We start from the raw sequence: 17,467 nt of genomic DNA, 5'->3' as shown, positions 1-17,467 counted from the left end.
CCACTTTCAGCCCTGGGAAGTAGAGGCCTCTGTCTGCTCAGAGCCTGCTAAAAAAGCTTTGTTTTTCCTGCCCTACCTGGCAGCATCACACACAGCAAGCTCCATAATCCCCAGCAAAGCACATCTCAGCTGCAACTTAATCTGAACTTCAGCTCTCACCGACAGCTCAAGTGAAAATGAAAAGCAACTGATAAAAGAAAACCCACAAAATGCAGCAGGTGGTGAGGGGGGCAGAGGCAGGGAATGCAACTGGAAAGAGCAATGCACTGCTAGATCTGTGGTGGCAAACATTAATTAGCTTTTAAGCATTCCAGTGCTTTCCTTCCCTGGTGGCTGGTAGCTGCAGAATTTCTGCTTGTTCTCCAGTGGCTAGGGAGGAGAGGGAAGCCAAGGGTGTGTCAGCCAAGCAAGCCCAGGGACCAAGCCCACAGTGACCCCACAGGACACAGCAGGAAGCCTCCGTGACCCTGAGGCTGCTGACATTTCTTTGGAGCACCATTGCAGGGCAGGTCTGCCAGGTCACCTCAGCCACCTCTGGGGGAATCTGAACCACGGGTGACACCTGTGTGAAGACACATCTTGAGCTTCTAGTCAAGTGCAAAATTTGCTTCTGATCAGAGATATGGGTAGGAAAAAGCATAATCAAAGCAAGCACAGCCCAGATGTTTTGCCCCAGATTCAGCTACATTTCTGAGACTCTAAAAAAACAGAGGAATGACTTTCTCCTCTGCCCTGCTGCCCACATGCCCCTGATCTAGTCACTTCCAGCTCTCAGAGATGGGCCCCACTGCCTGCCAGCGCTCCTCGTGCTATCAACACCCACGTAACAAAGCTAGCTTTGTGCATCCCTCTGCTGCTTTGTGACCTGGAGAGGCCAGGATGGGTAAAGCACAGAGACCACCAGGTCCCACCCATCAGCTGATCATGTACAAGTGCCCCCATCCCCTCCCTACAACAGTCCTGAGCCAGCAATGAGCCTTAGGTTCAGCCCCTCAAGCCTTCAGCAGATCCCCTCCATGGAAATCTCACCCAGCACCATGCATAAGATCCCACAGCAGCCACAGAAGAGTAAATAAATAACCTGTCTTAGCTAGACTTTCCTCCAAATAGACAAGAACTGGTGCTGCCATTTTTGCTGGCATTGTCAGGAGTCACTTTCTGGCACTGTAATGGCTTTGATGGGAACTCAGACAAAAGGGATGAAGGAAATCATGCCTCATCCTGCCTTTCCATAACCAAGCCTCTTCATGAGGGAGGGGGAAAAGCAGCATCCTTAACACAGGAGAAAGGAACTGCTGCTGCAAACAAGCTCACCTTCCACTTGGCACAGCTGGTCAGCACCCCAAGGGATGTTGTAGGTGGGATGATCTGGGGGCTGAACACTGTTAGTGCTCCCAAGCAGACAACCAAGCGTGTTGTGAGCAAGAGGGGACTGAATCCCAGACCACTCTTCCAAAGGAAGGAAGAAAAGCAAGTCCCCTTGAAGCCTGTGGCAGGGCCATGTCCATGGCCACTGTGCCATCAAGCCACTAGGGTGTGACAAAACACCACTGGGGGAGACACAGACAACCACTCACCCCGTCACCACGGGGGTGCTGAGGAGCACAAAGCCATCTGGGGCACAGGAGAAACACTTCAAGAGCAGTGGCCAACAACACAACACAGTACCGCAGAGAGGAAGCTCTTGTACCTTCACACACACTGCCCTGCTTCCTCAAAGACCCAATTCCAAGCCCTCCAAAAATCAATGAGATAACAAGGAGATGAGTTGCAGCCAATATGGACTTGTCAAGAGCAAATCACATCACTCCCATCTATCTCCCTCCCCCAAGAGCCTAACAGGCGTTGGGCACAGCACTCCCTGTCAGACACCTCCTCTCCAGTAAGGCTTCTGACAGTGCCCAGGCTGCCACTCCCATCAGCCAGGGGATCGTGGTCTTAAGAGAAACAGTCACAGGGCAGGCACAAAACTGCTCTGAGAGCCATGTGTAAAGAGCAGATATCAGCACTCTCCTCTGCTACAAAGGCAGAGCACACCGACAAACAGGATTTTGTAGGAACCTGTCACACACCTGCCTTCTTCAGAGCTTTTGCTACAGAGCTGGAGGAAGGAGCAAAAAGGAAACTCATTAAATTCACAGGTAGCATGGAGGTGGGAAGAACTGGCAGGTTCTTTTAGAAGACAGGATTAGAAAATGTTGGTATCTTAAGAAACCATCTTTTTTCCAGGGCCGATACAAGGGCCAGGTTTTTCTCTCCAGCAGGAATAATCAGCTGTCCAAGAACAAATGTCCAAACAGAAAGAACAAGTTTTCAGGGTCTTGCTTCACCACTCTTGCATATCAAGGGTTACTGATGCTGTAAGGAACTGAGACCTCTTGCTCTTAACCCTGTGACAGTACCATGTAGGGTTCAAGGCATGCTGCATTAGGCAGGCATCAGGGATCTCTTCCCTAGCAGCGTGCAAACAGAACCAGTATCAAGCTCAAAGGCCCAGAACAGGATCAGAAAACAAGAATTCCCACTCCCAGGCTGCTCTTTATCTCCTGCATCACTGTCACCTCGTTGCAGCTGGCACACTGAGTGCCTCTTGCTTCAGCAGGGAAGGCGTTGCTGTGCCAGCAGCACATCATGCTAGTCCTGACAGCCGAGCACAGGCTGCATCCGAGCGCCGTGCACGCCATACGCGTTTCGTAAAGTTGGCCCAACTGCCTTCCCAAGCCCTCCCCACAACCAGCTGCACCCAATTCTGCTGTCAAGTGTCCTTCCTCTTTCCCTGTGACAATTCACACCATTTTAACCCACAGACTCTGCAAGACAAGGACCTCCCATCTCCAGTTGCCATTGGATGCAAGCAAAGCACAACTGCCCCACAAGAATAATGAGCCAGCATTTCCAGATGTGGTCTTTTTATGGAAAACCATGGCCAAGGCCCTGCAATGAGCTACATTTTTAGCCTGAAGGGAAGATACGCTTGCAGCCATTCTCCACGTGGTCCTTGGGCTTTCACTTTGGCTGCACATTTGGTTTATCTCAGTGTGAGCTGGTGGGGAAGTGGACCTAGCAGCCTTGGGAACTCTGATGTTCCAGGAAAGTTCATCCACTGCCAGAATAAGAAAGCAGAGTTTCCAAATAAATGACATTTCCTTTCCTTTGGCAGCAATTGCAGGGAAGACTGCAAAGTAGCAGGGGATTGATCTGGCTCCTGTGGAGGTGACTAATGGGAATACGATCCCACAGCTACGGCAGAGGAGTCGATGGCATTGCCCCCCACAGCTGCCTTGGTACAGAGACACTTCCCTCACACGTAACGGAGGGAATCCTTGTGCACGTTCCCCACACATACATCTCCCAGGGACACAGTTTTCCAAGCCCTCCAAGAACCCAGAATGGGAAGCAAACACTTGAAATGAAGGCAGGAGAATCATGCCAGGGAAGTCACTTCAGGTTCAGAAGTACCCAGTCAGCTGGCAAAACCCTCTCCACTGGAGCATCACCCAGACCACGGGCTTTTAGCACCCTGTGGAGCATGACTGAATGCAGTCTTATCCCTCCAAAATGAAGACTGAAATAAAGCATTGCAGCAGAAATTATAGTGAGACTCAGGGTAATCCCAGGGCAGGTCTTTTCATGATGAGGTCAAGACAATCCATGCATCAGGAACTTGACCAAATTTAAAGAAAGGTCCAAAGAAGAGACAAAGTGGATGAAGTGGCTTGTATTTATTACCCACCACAAAAGACATCAACAAGATCAAGGTGTAAAAGCGAGGCATTAGCACCTCTATGGTCAGCATCAATCTGTGAGGATCTGCCATCTCTCCCACCAGTACTTATTGTGGTTTCTCTCCTGAAGGATGGGCTACACATGTACACATCTGTACACTCTCCTTCAGACTGAAGGCTCACAGCACCGACAACCTCGGCACAGGCTTGTGAGGCTCCACAGCCTGCCATTGCATTTCCTCCTTCAGAACAGACTGGGCATCATTAGCATTGCCAAAAAGCCTGTGAAGTTTAAAGCAGGATTATCATCACTTCTGTCATTCTCACAGATGCCAACACCACAAGGGTGCCCTAGAATTTACACAAGATCAGCTGGGAACTGAACGGAAGGTACAGGCTATGGCCCTGAGCACTGGAAGGCAGGCTTAGCATGCCACTGGCACAATCAGTGCAGCTCTTGGCTTCCTCACATCCCTTGCTGTCATTAAGCTCCATCAGAGCACCTGTGATCCACACTATTAACACCAGCATGTCAGCTCATTCCCGCCTGAGAACAGCAGCACAGCCACAGCTATTCGTGCCTTTTGCCACCTCTCAGCAAGACCACAGCAATCTGACAGCCCTAGAGTGTGTAAAGAGCTCTATCCAAAATATGCTCTGCACCCTGAGTGCTCTGTAATCCCATTTCCACACCGTGCTGGTCAGCTGCCTCGCAGGTCCTGATCCAGAGATCCAGGAGAAATCTGACCCAAGGCCTTGGCCCTCATGTCCCTGTGGCCTCAGCAGCAGAGGCAAGGCTGCTTCCCAGGATGGAGACAGCATGGAACACCACAGAGTGTTCCACAAGATCCCAAGGGCCGATCCCGTCCATATGCAGCAGAACCTCCTCAGTCCCTGCTGAGCTGCTGCTGCTGCCTGGGGAGCACAGGTTATCAGACATCTGCTGCAAACACACTGGGTTTCTTTGTGCTACCTGGTGTGACAGAAATGCACCGTGGCATGCATTTAAAAGAAATATCCTAGAACTTGACTTTCCACTGCAGGCACTTAACCCCTGAGATGACACTGAAATACCCAGACCCTGACAGATGCAGACACGTTCACTGTCATGCACAACTCAAATACCTCAGATAGACATCCTCAGAGCACAGGAAGCTCTGTCTGCAGCCCACACTAACAGTGAAGAGCTTATAAATTCTTAGCCTGTTCAGTCATATCAAATTAGCATGGGAGTTGTTGAGTTCCTTTGGAACAGGACTGGGACAGGTTATTTGGAACAGGACAGGTATTAGAGACATGGGAGGGAGAGGTGGGCTCTCCAGTGCAAGCAATGACTATCATGGCATGAAGTGACAGAAAGATATAGTGTCTGTGCCTCTTCTGAGCTCAAACAATTCCCCTATGGCTTCGCTCCCTCATCTGTAAAGCCAAGGAAAACTTGGCTCACCTATCCAATTCCTGTTTGCATCAGCTAAAAAGAATAAAGGTCTGGTCCCATGAGGTTCTGATTCACTCTGCTGAAGGTGCCTTATCCTTTTACAACAAGTTAATGGGAGCTGTGGTACAAAGCAATCCACCTTGTTTGGATGTGTTGGAACAGATGACTTATGAAGAAAGGCAGCCTCAACACCTCACCCTGCAGACTCCCAAACATTGCTACAGACCTTTTCTTTACCTGCCTCAGCCAATTTTCACCATGAGCTATATTGCTTTATTATCACCTCTCTAAGGCTCCTCTGCATGCTCCACGCTCATCCCAGACTACCTAAACACGAGCCAGGGCAGGCAGAGAGCCATTAGCACTGCAGTGCTGTTATTGCTGCTGCCTGGGCTGGAATTAATGCTGCTCAGCCACGGCACAGCAAAAATATTGACTTTCCAGCTAATCAAACCAAATTCCATGAAAGCTACAACTTCAAACTTCAAAAAAATCCATCAATGATTCATAAATATTTGAAAGTGCCAGATTGATTGCATCTGGATTACTGCAGCAGAGGGAGCTGAGGTCTGGCTGAGGAGGAGATGGACGAGGCAGCTGCACAGACCTTGATGTCGTGGCTCCCAGGACTGCATGGACCTCCCCAGCCTCGGTGAGAGGACGAGCACTATACCCCAGTGCTGTGTTATCTGTGCTGCTGCAGCCCCACTTGAGCCAGAGTGCCAAGCCTGCTGGTAAGGATGTACCAATCCAGCTGTTGGCACCATGAAAATGAGAAGCCTAATAACCTGGTTGTTTAATAAAAAAGTATCAAATACTTTATAAAAAAGTAAAATATATATATATATATAGATATTCCAACCTCCTCCACCCGTTGCTGCCCACTAACGAGGTTGTTGGTATTCCCAGAACATGCCAACCTTCAGCTGGTCTTCAGGAGAGCAAGGGGATTTGTTAGCCAGGTCTTCTCTCCACCCAGCCCAGCCCTTCCATCTTCATGCCATTCAGCCAGCCAAGGAGGGGTGGTTTTTTTTCCCAACAACCTTTCCAAGGGGAACAAATTCCAGGAAATTATGCAAGATGCAACAAGTCAAAATAATCTATTTTTACTTCACCCCACAGAGAAGCTCCAACTTTTCCCACATAAAAGAAAATTAATCTAATTCAAACTTGGATGGGGCAAACTTTTTGGAAAGAAACACAATAAATAGCTTTGGTTCACTGCAGTCTTTGCTGCACAGAAGTTGGTTTGCAAAGCCACTGCAGGCTGCCTTTGTCTTCCAAGTCTCTGGAGCTACATTTGTACACAAAAGAAGCCAGCACAAAGTCCTTGCCTGTGAAACCATATATCCAGCTCTTGAAATCCAGAGGGGAAACAGAGGCCTACAAATCTTACTCTGAAACACAAAACTCTCCTTCATTAGCAGCTGATGTGAGAGAGAGTCCTTCAGGGCAGGGCAGACAGGTAAGAGAAGAGGACCAAGGCAGGTTCAGGGCACCGTGCTCAGCCCCATCTCCTGTGACCGCCTCATTCCTCAGTGACTGCCCTGGCAGGAAGCACAAATGCTGACTGAAGTGCTCCTGTGATTTCAGCATTCAGAGTGTCCCCTCCATAATCCTCTCTGTAATCCTGTAAGCTAACACAGTACAGCTTCCAGCTTCCCACTGCAGCCTCTCCCCTGGCGGGAGCACTCTCAGCTCCAAGGCTCTGCGGAGAGAGCCGGGCGAGCGTGGCCTCTGCACCTGCACAAGGCTGGGCTTTGTACCAGACAAGCAGTAATCCCCAGAGGCTGGCAGGACTGGCTGACACTCCAAGAGACCCAGCATTCCCAGGAGCAGTGTATCTACCCCCACGTGGAAAGGCACGGGCACGAAAACCTCACTTCCCCGAGTCAGGTGCCTCAGGTCCATGGTGTGCACAGAGTGCAGCGCAGGCATGCACTGGGGCTGTCCCCCACCACAAGGGAGAAATCTGCTCCTGATCCTTTATGAAGATCAAGCTCCCAGAGTCTGCCAGCTGCTTGACCACAGACCCTGACAAGAAGGAAAACATTTACCTGCCAGCCTTCTCCAATTTCCAATCCCCACCAAGCTCACGATCTGGGCAAAGGGCCTCTCCCTCCCTGGCATTAAACCACTGGCCAGGGCATCTTGGTACTCAAAACACTGCTTACACTGGTTGCTTGCTGGCTGGGGTTAAACCACAACACACTGAAATAAGGCAATTAAACCACTCATTTCTTTCTCATCACCGAAAATAAACAGAGGCCCTAAGATAGTGGTTCTAAACACAAGATTAGAAAACATTCCTTGCCCATAAGCTTCCTGGAGCAAAGCTTCCTGTCTTCATTCCAGTTAAAGATACCTTTAACACAACTCACTCTACAGCACTGTTGGTTCCTCCCCAAACATCTAAGAATAGTCTCGTGCATTTAAAGATTTTTTCCCTAATCAGGAAAGAAACAGAATAATCACTTGAAGTAGTTTAGTGAACTAGTTAAGAGTCATGAAAACCTCAGTTTTATTTGGCAGCCATGGTACATACATTGGTCTGACCCTCAGTGCTCACATAGGGAGCTTGAGGGCAGGGCTGAACCTCGGGTTTTTGTGCCACTGCAGTGCTGGAGATTGGGCTTCCCACAGCACAAATGAGCATCACAGCTACCACAACAGCCAGCAAGGCAGCCAACACACCCTTACTGCTCTGTCTGGGTTATCTGCCGCAGCTGCCTCGGCCTGTGACACTGCCTTGTAAGAGACTGCATGAGGAGGAAGAGGAGAAGAGGTCCCTGATAGTGCCCCACAACCAACAGGTCCAGCTGCTTCTCCAGCCCTGCTGCTGCACGCACATGTCATTTCTTGCCACCCTCCACATCCTCGCTCCCCAGAGTGAAATTGTTTCTTATGAAAATCAGAGGATCTCCTGTTTAAGAATTGGGCTCCAGTTTAAGTAAAAGCTATTTAAAAAGAAACCTGTCCTCATGAGTTTGCTCATGGAAATCAATGGCATGCTAGCAGATGTACCAAATATCCCCAAAGTGCACGTGTCAGTACATTTCTTCCTTCAGAGATCATTAATGGCTCATGACCAAGGTCAGGAGTCAAGTCCAAGACTTTGCTGCTGATACAGAGGAAAGCGTCTTAGCAGTGACACAGGGCACAACCTGCCCAGCTAATAGACTCACAGGAACTCGACTCCCAGACCTCATCCATCCCCTCATTTATAAATAATAAATTGCCATTTCAAAGCTCCTGTCTAGGAAGAGTATCCTAAGCCTTTGCCACCCCTTGGAGAGTGCAAACACAGTGACAAGACAAGAAACACACAGCAGATTAAAACCGCTGTAAGTAAAATCAGCTTCAAAGTCAGAATAATAGCCAAGCACACCACCAAAATCTTCTGGACGAAGAAAGGTTTTTTAGCAGATAAGGCCTAAAATGGGCAGGCCTGGGACCAGCCCCCCCTGCCTCCACAAGGGAGAGCACTCAGTCACCATAGAGACAAAGCACAGGCACGACTGCTCTTGTCCCCACTCTGCAACCTCTGTCTCCTGCGAGGCTCCGGAGCGGATGGCAAGCTTCGAGCGAGGGAAGGAGGGACCGGTGAAATGCTGCACGTAAATAAGACAGCCCAACACTTTTGCTGTGCCTCGGCAGCAGCCGAGCAGGGCTATTAAGGGGCTGCTGCAGGCGAGCGGCTCGGCAGCAGTAATGAGCTGGCCACGAGTGGCTGGTTCCGTGTCAAGGCTGGGCGGTACCGATCAGATGTGCGGCTGATGATCGCCTGCAAGGCCCCGGCACCGCGGGACGGCGAGGGAGCACCGCGTCCCGAGAGGAGCCAGGGCAGCGCCGGGACTCCGCGCTGGAGCTATCCCGAGCGCTGAGCTTCTGCCTGCTTTCAGAGGCAAATGGAGATGTTCCTGTTGCTGCTGTCCTGATACCCTCAGGAGTATCTTTTCAGCACAAATTCCTATCTGGGTCTGGAAGAAGGAACAGGGATAGCTTTGCTTCCTTGGAGAAATGTATGATTTGCAGCACAGCAGCCACAGTCCTGCTGGAGACTCCTCCCCATGGGAAGGGAATGTGAAGAGGCAGAAGAATGCTGCCATGCATTGACACAGGACACACTGCAGCTTTGACTGTCCAGGAAAGAGGTGTTTTTTCAGGAGCCTCACCTTGTTTCCCAGGCATTCAGAGTATCTGGTACTTTGTTTTTTCCCTTTATACCTGATTAATTTTTCCACCTTCAAATTATCTCGGGCAAGAAACCTGTGTATCTCTTGGGCTTAGCCCTCTGTTCCAAGAGAAGGGAACAGCTCTGCACCTCTGAGATGGACTGATGCAGCTTCTCAGGGCATGTTTGGTACTCAAAGCAGTATCAGTGGGTCCCTCCACACACATCAGCACACCCCTGCCCAGGGTGAGAGAAGCAGGAACAACATCCTCTTGGATTGCATTATCACAGCAAGGCCTTGATGGATCTGAGCTGCAAAGGGCAGATTTACAGCATGTGGAGACTCCCCCTTGGAAGAGAGGAGTATTCCCATGCCTGGTGCCAAATAGTGCACCGCACCTCAGCTCAGCTTGCAGGGCCCGAGGGTTTGAGATGAAGGGACTGCCCACGATCAGTCATTAGACCAACCAGTCACCAGCAGTTAAAGATTTCTCCAGGTTTACACTCTTCCACTCTCCCTTACACAGCCTAAAAAGACTAGCAATAGTCACAGCTCAGATACTCTATTTAAAGGCTGCCTTGAGGACTAGAAGTTAATTTTAAAACCAACTGACCTAAGCTCTTTGCCACAGTACCTCAGGAGGAGTCTGGAAGGGTGGGGTTACTGCTAATGCCTGTCTAGAGAGTGTGTGTTTTACCTCCCAGCTCTTATTTCGCATTATTAATGTCAAGGTTTTTTAACAAAATTTGTCTTGGTCAATTAACTCAGACGGGGATGCTTGTAACATTCCAAATAAAGCCAACCACATCCTGTGCTCAGAAAGATGAGCGAGCGTGGCGCAGGAAACAAGGGAATGACAAGGGCAAGGCATGACTCACACCTACCCCACTCCCACATCCCGGAAAACAACCCACCCCATCAGCCTGGCAAGGACACAGACACCAACAGCCTCCTGCTCTCCCCACAAGAGTTCTCTCTGCTGTCCTGCACACCAAGGCTAACAGCTGCCTGTAGCACAGAAGATAAAAGCCTGTTTTGAAGTGTATTTGCCCAGTGGATCTATCACAACAAAAGCATCACAAAGACACTTGCAATGACACTGTTGCACACTAAAACAGAAAAAGGGATTCCTTTTCATAGAAAGGTGCTACTTGTGCATCAAAATATCTCTTGGTTTGACTTGCATCACATTCAATTACAGTGCATTGAAATTTAAGGTACAGTTCTTACATGACCAGGGCCATGAGGGGCCACCCAGCATCTCTGCAGCCAGGTAAGAATCACACTGGGGAAGCTGAGGCCAATTCCCTTGGATTTCAGTAGTTGCACTCTGCAGCGGAGACAAAAAATCTTCACTTTTTTTTTTTTTTTTTTTTTTTTTTTTTTTTTTTTTTTTGCCTTGTCTGGATGACCACTGCTGTGGAACTGGAAGGCAGTGACTGGTTGGCACAGAAGAGGGATGAAGGTAGAGCTATATTAATCCTTGACTGCTGAATGAGTATGCTTCCCTTCCCAAAAACACCTCAGGCTGTTCCCAATCGAAAAATGTTTGTGTATCAAAACATCCAAGTATTTCCCCAAACTATGTCATATCCAAGAGAAAGGAGTAGTTCCAGGGAAATCTGGACAAAAAAAGGTAATTTAGAACTTCTTCATAGATCTGAAACAAAGTGTTTTGACTATCAGAAATTCATCTCTTGGCAGAAAAAACCTTTTACCAAACCCCTCTCGAATTTAAGGTCCTCACAGAAGCTGTACTTTCACATAAATAGAAGTCATTGTACAAATAGCGAGGAAGGATTTCTGAAAGTCGTCGTCATCTGAACTCACTACTTTTTCTGAGGAACACGTTCACAAGTATATTTTTGCTACAGGAATTATAGCACATGTCATTTCCAACCAGAACATGCACTACCCATCTCAAATCTGTGATATGGTCAGAGCAGGCACAAAACCGTGGGTGCCTGGGGCGAGAATTGCCTCCGGCTCCCCCCAGGCCTTCCTCATCAAGTCAACTGCTAATGAAGAGCTTGTAAGCACCCATCTGAGGGGGGCAGCCCCCACGGCCAGCCGTGTGGGCAGGGCAGACCTTCCCTCAGACTCACCTGGCGTGACAGGCACAAGGGGACAGGAGAGCAAGGACTCCAGCAAGCACCGAGATCTGCGAGGGATGAGGCTCACGTGGAGAAAAGCAATCTTCTGGTGACAACGACGAGAGCACAGGTAAATGGTTGGTTCAGGTGACTGTGTATTCACACTGCCCCCACAATTTCATATTCCAATCAACAGAAATAAGGACTGCTCTACACATTCGGTTTTTAGGCCAGATATCACCTAAAAGGTCTCAGCACATGTCAGCTCTTGCCAGCCACAGGCTACAAATCCCAGAGTGCAGGTGCAGACCATACCACTTCTGGCCATGCAAAGCCCACTGAAATTCCCCCCACATCCTCCTGTTCAATCACAGCCCCCACAGAAGCTCATTCCAGCCCTCATGTGCAGCTGTCTGTGCTGCAGCTACCAGCTTTCAGTGGAACCAAGGCAACCTTCTCGAGCTGCCTTCACAACAAACCACCCCAGGCACACATCCCTGCTCAAACACTTCCGTACGTGCTCCCTGGTTCAGGATTACCAATCCCAGCAGTATTCCAGCTTTGCACTGCTCACTCCTGCACAGACCTGTGCTGGCTTCTGGGGTGTCTCTCTGCCACAACACACCTCAGCCAGTCCCTTGCAGGGCCACCTCTGTGACACCCCGTCCCAAGAAGCAGCCTGCTCACAACTGAACTGCAAACCGTGTCATTCCATTATCTGCACCAGAACACATGAGGAACTGTAGCTAACAAAACAAACAAATGCCAAACCCCAGTTCAGGAGTGCAGAAAGGTAATTGCTTTGATTTGCAGTACAAACTAGAACTTGAAGGAAAGCAAGACCAATTTCTACTAATTAGAATCATAGAATCCCAGACTGGTTTGGGTTGGAAGAGACCTTCAAGATCCTATCATTCCACACATCCTACTACAGGTAGGGACGCCTTCCTCAGGTTGCTCCAAGCCCCCTCTAACCTAGCCTTAAACACTTCCAGGGATGGGGCAGCCACATCTTCCCTGGGCAACCTGTGCCATGGCCTCACCAAAATTCTCACCCTTTTAGTTCATTCAGCATGGATGTGGAAATGACACAGAGCAGAAGAGGAGCTGTAGCTGCTGCCCAGCTGTGACAGGTGAGTCAGGAAGCAGCTGAAACAGGTTACTGTGCTCATCCTGCAGCCCAAGAAAGGAGTTTTCAGGATAACCTTCCATTAGTGAATCCTGCTTTGGGTAACTGAGGGCACAGCATCACATCCTGCAGATCCCCAGTGCACTTCCAAGGGAGAGCACAGCCCACCTGACCCAGCACACACAGGCACTGCCTGCGTCCTTCTGGCTGCTGATGCCCAATGCTGCAGATCAGAGGTGGGATCAATATCACACTCCTGCTAAAACCAGCGTTGAGGGCAACGACTGGACACTGACTAGAAACAGAAGTAAAACTGACCTCATTGACTATCATTTTCCAAGCAAAGGCAGTGAGTAAGGAGCAGACTAGCAGTGCCAAGAGCAAAAGACTAATTTGGTGGGGGCTTTCTATTTAATACCTATGCTCTTGATCCTACAGAGATTTAAGGTTTCTTTGGGCCTACACACTTGCATAAAGTTGTGTGTGCATTTAAGAGACTGTAGGATCTAAGCCCAACTTTTTACTAAGTACTAGAAAAGCAAATTTGCCTAACAGGAATTTTAATTTGCCATTACCCCTTTAAAAATGTGTTTGTTCTCTGCTAAATAGTAATAAATTAGCCTAACAGCAATCATTTATGTTTCTTTAGCATCTTGGAAGCATCTCAATACATTTTTACCAACCACAGCAGCCCAATGAAGCTAAATCAACTGCCACATGTACATCTCACAGGGCCTGGTTTGAAGATGGGGTCTTTACAGTAGAAAGCTTGAATTTTTCACTAACTCGCTGAAAAAACATATTTATAATTTCAAGTAGGAGGGAAGACGCACAGGGGCTCTGCAAGAAGAGTTTAATCTGGTGAAAGGAAGAATTTTTTTCAGCAGATTTTGTACCCTGCCCACCTACCCACCCTCCCTGCCACCACACATCAGGAGATTCACACACAGCAAGCCCAGCCCTTCCAAGGAGGCTGACACAGCCTCCTGCACACCTGGGCTTTGCACACAGGTACCAGTGCCTGCCCCTGCCCTACGCCAGACCATCCCAGCTCCAGAGGTGGGCACTTCTTCCAGTGCAGAGATGGGAGCAGACCCAGCCCAGGCCTGCCTGTAGCCCTTGGTGCTGGTTTCATCAGACAAGGACCAATCTTGGAGAAATCTGTGTTTCACAAGTACTACAAAGCTTTTTTTGGGGGGGCTTGCCCACTTCCCGAGCTCCCTCCCCAAATGCAGAAGGGTGTTATCCCCTGAGAAGAGGCTGGGGAGGTGACAGACACTAACAAGGCAGGCATCTCCAAACTGGAGCCCTAAAATGTCTGTATTTTTGGCATTCCTCCTCTCCACCATAACCTGCAGCACATATCACAACTCGTTTCACTCCCAACACCATCCCTGAAGCAACACCACTGCAAAGGCAGGGAGGGGAAAGAACAGCAATGCCTAAAGAGGAGTTGAGGCTGACCCAGGGTAGCACAGGAAAAACCACGCTACCTCTCCTGAAAACAGCCATGCTGTTATCTCCTCTCCCCACCAAACGAGCTGATCACTCGAGTGCGGCTGGATAGTAGTGAAGGACTGGGTGCAAATAGATTTTTTTTGTTCTGCCTGGCCGTGGACTACCGGAGCCAGGGTCATTAGCTATGCACGGCAAGCAGGCAGCACTCCCTCATTAGCAGGCCACTCGTCAGCTCCAGCCACCTTCATTATTGGTTCAAAGGAGTGTGCCCAGCCATTACTGCCCTCTCCAGAAACTCAGCCTAATTGGCTTAGGGAACATACAGGTTAAGAGCACGAGCAGCTCTGCAGCTAGCACAGTTTTGCCAAGTCATGATTTTATGAGTTCAGGGAATTGCATATCCTCAGGTCCTGGAGTCTTCGGCAGTGCACTTAACCTCACTTTCTGCATCAACTGAAGGGGACAGGATGCTTCTAATCCTCATGGCTACAGGGGGAAAGAGTGACCCTTAAAGGACTGCAAGACAGATGGAACAACTTTTCAAGTTTTTTTTCTTTATTCTTTGAATTTGCAGGCCATTTCCCAGGGAAAAGCTGGGAATGTCACTTCCACAAACATGGAAAAACAGGCATGTTTGCTCTGAGCCAAGGAAGCAGCCAGCCCCAGAGCCCACTGCCCTGAGCAGTGAAGCTCTCTTTGTCCTCTGAAGACACAGCACAGGCAGAGCCTCTGTTTCCCAAGGCCAGGGAACCTCTGTTCCCAGGCACCAGGCAGCACTTGCAGCCCCCAGCCCACACCCAGCCCTACCTACAGGGCTGGTGTCGCTCCATCCATCATCACAATCCAACACAAGAGAGAGGGAAGGAACAAGGGCTAGGAGAGCCCTTTTTCCAGCCACAACCACCACCAAGCAAAGCGTACCTTCAGTTCCCGAGCCATTCCTCTTCAAATGATCAAACATCCATACTTGTCCTAAGGCTTTTGCAGAGGTTTCTCTCCTCTAAAGCTGAAGCAACACATCAGAACCATTCCCCCAGTTCCTCCTTGCTTACACACCTCTCCCCGGTTGTCCTTCAGACTGAAGGACTCCTATCTTCTTCTGAAGATAGTGCTTCAGACCATCTCAGCTCCTCTGCTCAGCATGGTCTGTTACCTCGTTACAAGTCCCAGGTGCAGCAATGCTCACCTGGCCAGCCCCCCTGTTGCTGCCACCTGTTTGCAATTACCAGGGATGAGCCAGGGACATCACTGGTGGGCTACCCCCACCCTGGCCTTGCTACAGCCTGAAACGTGGGCCCTAACACATCCCAGCTGCTTGCTCCTTTCCAAACCTCTTGAAATCCTGACTGGATTGCAACCTTGCAGCCCAGTTTCCTGGGGGCTGTGCTGTAGGCAGACATTTGCCTTGGTGTTTGTTACAGGTTAGGATTTTTCCTTTTGTTTTTTCTCTCATGGAATTTTGTCCCATTTGTTGCTAAGAAACAATAACAAGCAGTAGGTAAGAGCAACAAAAGATGTACCTACGAAGGAGGAAAGGAGAGGAGTGTACCTGGCTACTCTCTTATCTGAGGAGTTTCTCTTGGAGGGGCAGAGAAGCTGCGAGATTTGCCCGGGGGAGGTGGATTGGGTGCAGCTCCTCGCTCTCGTGCTCTCCTCCGTCCGAGGAGAAGCCGCTGTGCTCACTGTGGGGACAGCTCGGCAGCGCTGCGAGGCTCCGTCTCCTGCCGCCTTCTCCCACCGGCAGCGAAGCCGTGCTTGTGGAAGCGGCTGTTGCACTGGAGTCCTACCAACACCCTCAGCGAAGAAGGACCCTTGGCCATCTGCTCGGGTGCCTCAGGGGAAACCCCGGAACCCCGGGCCCTTTCCCCCTCCAGGGGAGCTCTCCCGGCCGCGTTCCGGAGCCGGGCCGCGCCGCTCCTCTGTCGCTGCTCCGCGTTTTTGCTACGCTGCGGCCGCACGGCCCCTGCCTGGGGGACGCCCCGCGGCTCCTGGCACAGCCGCCCGGTCCCTGCTGCCTCCCGCTCGCTGCCCGCCGCTCCCGCCGCCCCGTCCCGGCCGCGCGGCCGCCGCCATCGCGGCGTGAGGGAGCCGCGGCCGAGCCCGCGGCACAGCGCCCCCTGCCGGCGGGGAGCCGCGCCCGCCCTGCCCGGCCGGGAGCCAGCGGCGCCCCCTGCGGCCGTGCCGGGAACTGCAGCGCCGCCGGGGCCTCGGGCGCGGCTCCTCCCGGGCTGTGGGGCCACAGCTGTCCCCTTCTCAAAGCCATCTCTGCCCGAAAGCCCCTTCATTGCAAAGTTACAATAATTCAGAGGGAAGGGGGGGTCATATTCTCCATTCCAAGCGAGGTTCCTGCTCCATTGGCAGACACCTGTCTTTCAAACCAAGACAGAGTTAGGGCTCTGTTTGAACCTTCACAAGTCCAGGCTGAGCTGATCTGCTGAGAACTCAAGCAAACTGAAATGGATGGGAGAGTTAGTACTGTTAAGCTCATCTTGCAGCCTATTTCTCTCTTGCATAATTCTGATAAAATTTCCTGTAAGCTGCTGGAAGAAATTTAATATTTTACATTGACATATGATGCAGAGGAGTGTGTTTAGGGATTTTTTGATAGTAATGGTCACAAAACCTTCCCTTTGCTTCTTGGAATAGCTAATGTCTCATTCTATAGATAGAGACCAATATATAATACAGGCCTTGTCCATCTTTCTAGAGCAGATCAGAAATTTTTCATCAACAATTGCTTATCACCAAAATAAAATAATCAATTGTATTTAAATCAACACATCTCAGAAAATACTAATATCACACAGTCTGTTCAATAGCTTTTCCATAAAAAAAAAAAAATGAAACAAAGAATTTTGAGAGGTCTAAAACGCCTTGTTCAAAATGATTTTTCCAAACAAAATCATTTAGTTTGAATTTTAAAAATAGTGGCAAGCTGCAAAGGCTGAAATAGAAATGAAATGTTTAATTTTGGAAGAACATATGCTTCATCAGAATTTTTAACATCCATTTTGGAGTCAAGAGAAAAACTGATGCCACAGACTTTCCTGTCAAAAGGAAAACTCACTTCTTTGCTAGTCCTAATATTTACGACTTCTGCTCAGTGTTAACAAAATGCAGGAATACTTTTCACTTGCCACGTGAATGAGGGGAGCTCCGTTTCAGAGCTGCCACACTCCAGCCCAGAGCGGCTGCACTCCAGCCCTCTGCCAATGGCTCATTCCACGGCAAAGCCGCGGCGCTGGAGGTGACAGCAGCTCCCTGTCACGACTGGCCAGAGCAGCAGCAATAGATCAGCATTGCTGTCACACTGCTGTCAGTGCCTGGCCCTTGGCAGGCAAAGCGATGGATCCGCTGGGGCTGAATTAATTGGATCCCAATCCTCCAGGCATCCTCCAGAGACAGGAGCTGGACACAGCTACCCATGCCTCGGGCACAGGAGTGCTGCT

General features: G+C 49.9%; 1 protein-coding gene and 1 long non-coding RNA gene across 3 annotated transcripts in view; one reads left to right on the top strand and one right to left on the bottom strand.

Moving 5' to 3' along the window:
• HMG20A (high mobility group 20A) overlaps positions 1-17,467 on the bottom strand; it is a 175,405-nt gene that overhangs the window by 30,468 nt on the left and 127,470 nt on the right. The gene's annotated exons all lie outside the window — the stretch shown is intronic.
• On the top strand, positions 12,122-15,561 carry LOC128794466 (uncharacterized). Its single transcript, XR_008433121.1, has 3 exons — positions 12,122-12,365; positions 12,495-12,564; positions 14,593-15,561. It is a non-coding gene; the product is annotated as an uncharacterized LOC128794466 (long non-coding RNA).

This window comes from Vidua chalybeata, chromosome 13, assembly GCF_026979565.1.
Source record: "Vidua chalybeata isolate OUT-0048 chromosome 13, bVidCha1 merged haplotype, whole genome shotgun sequence".
In the NCBI taxonomy this organism is placed as follows: Eukaryota; Metazoa; Chordata; class Aves; order Passeriformes; family Viduidae; genus Vidua; species Vidua chalybeata.
This window is presented reverse-complemented; position numbering and strand designations above follow the sequence as displayed.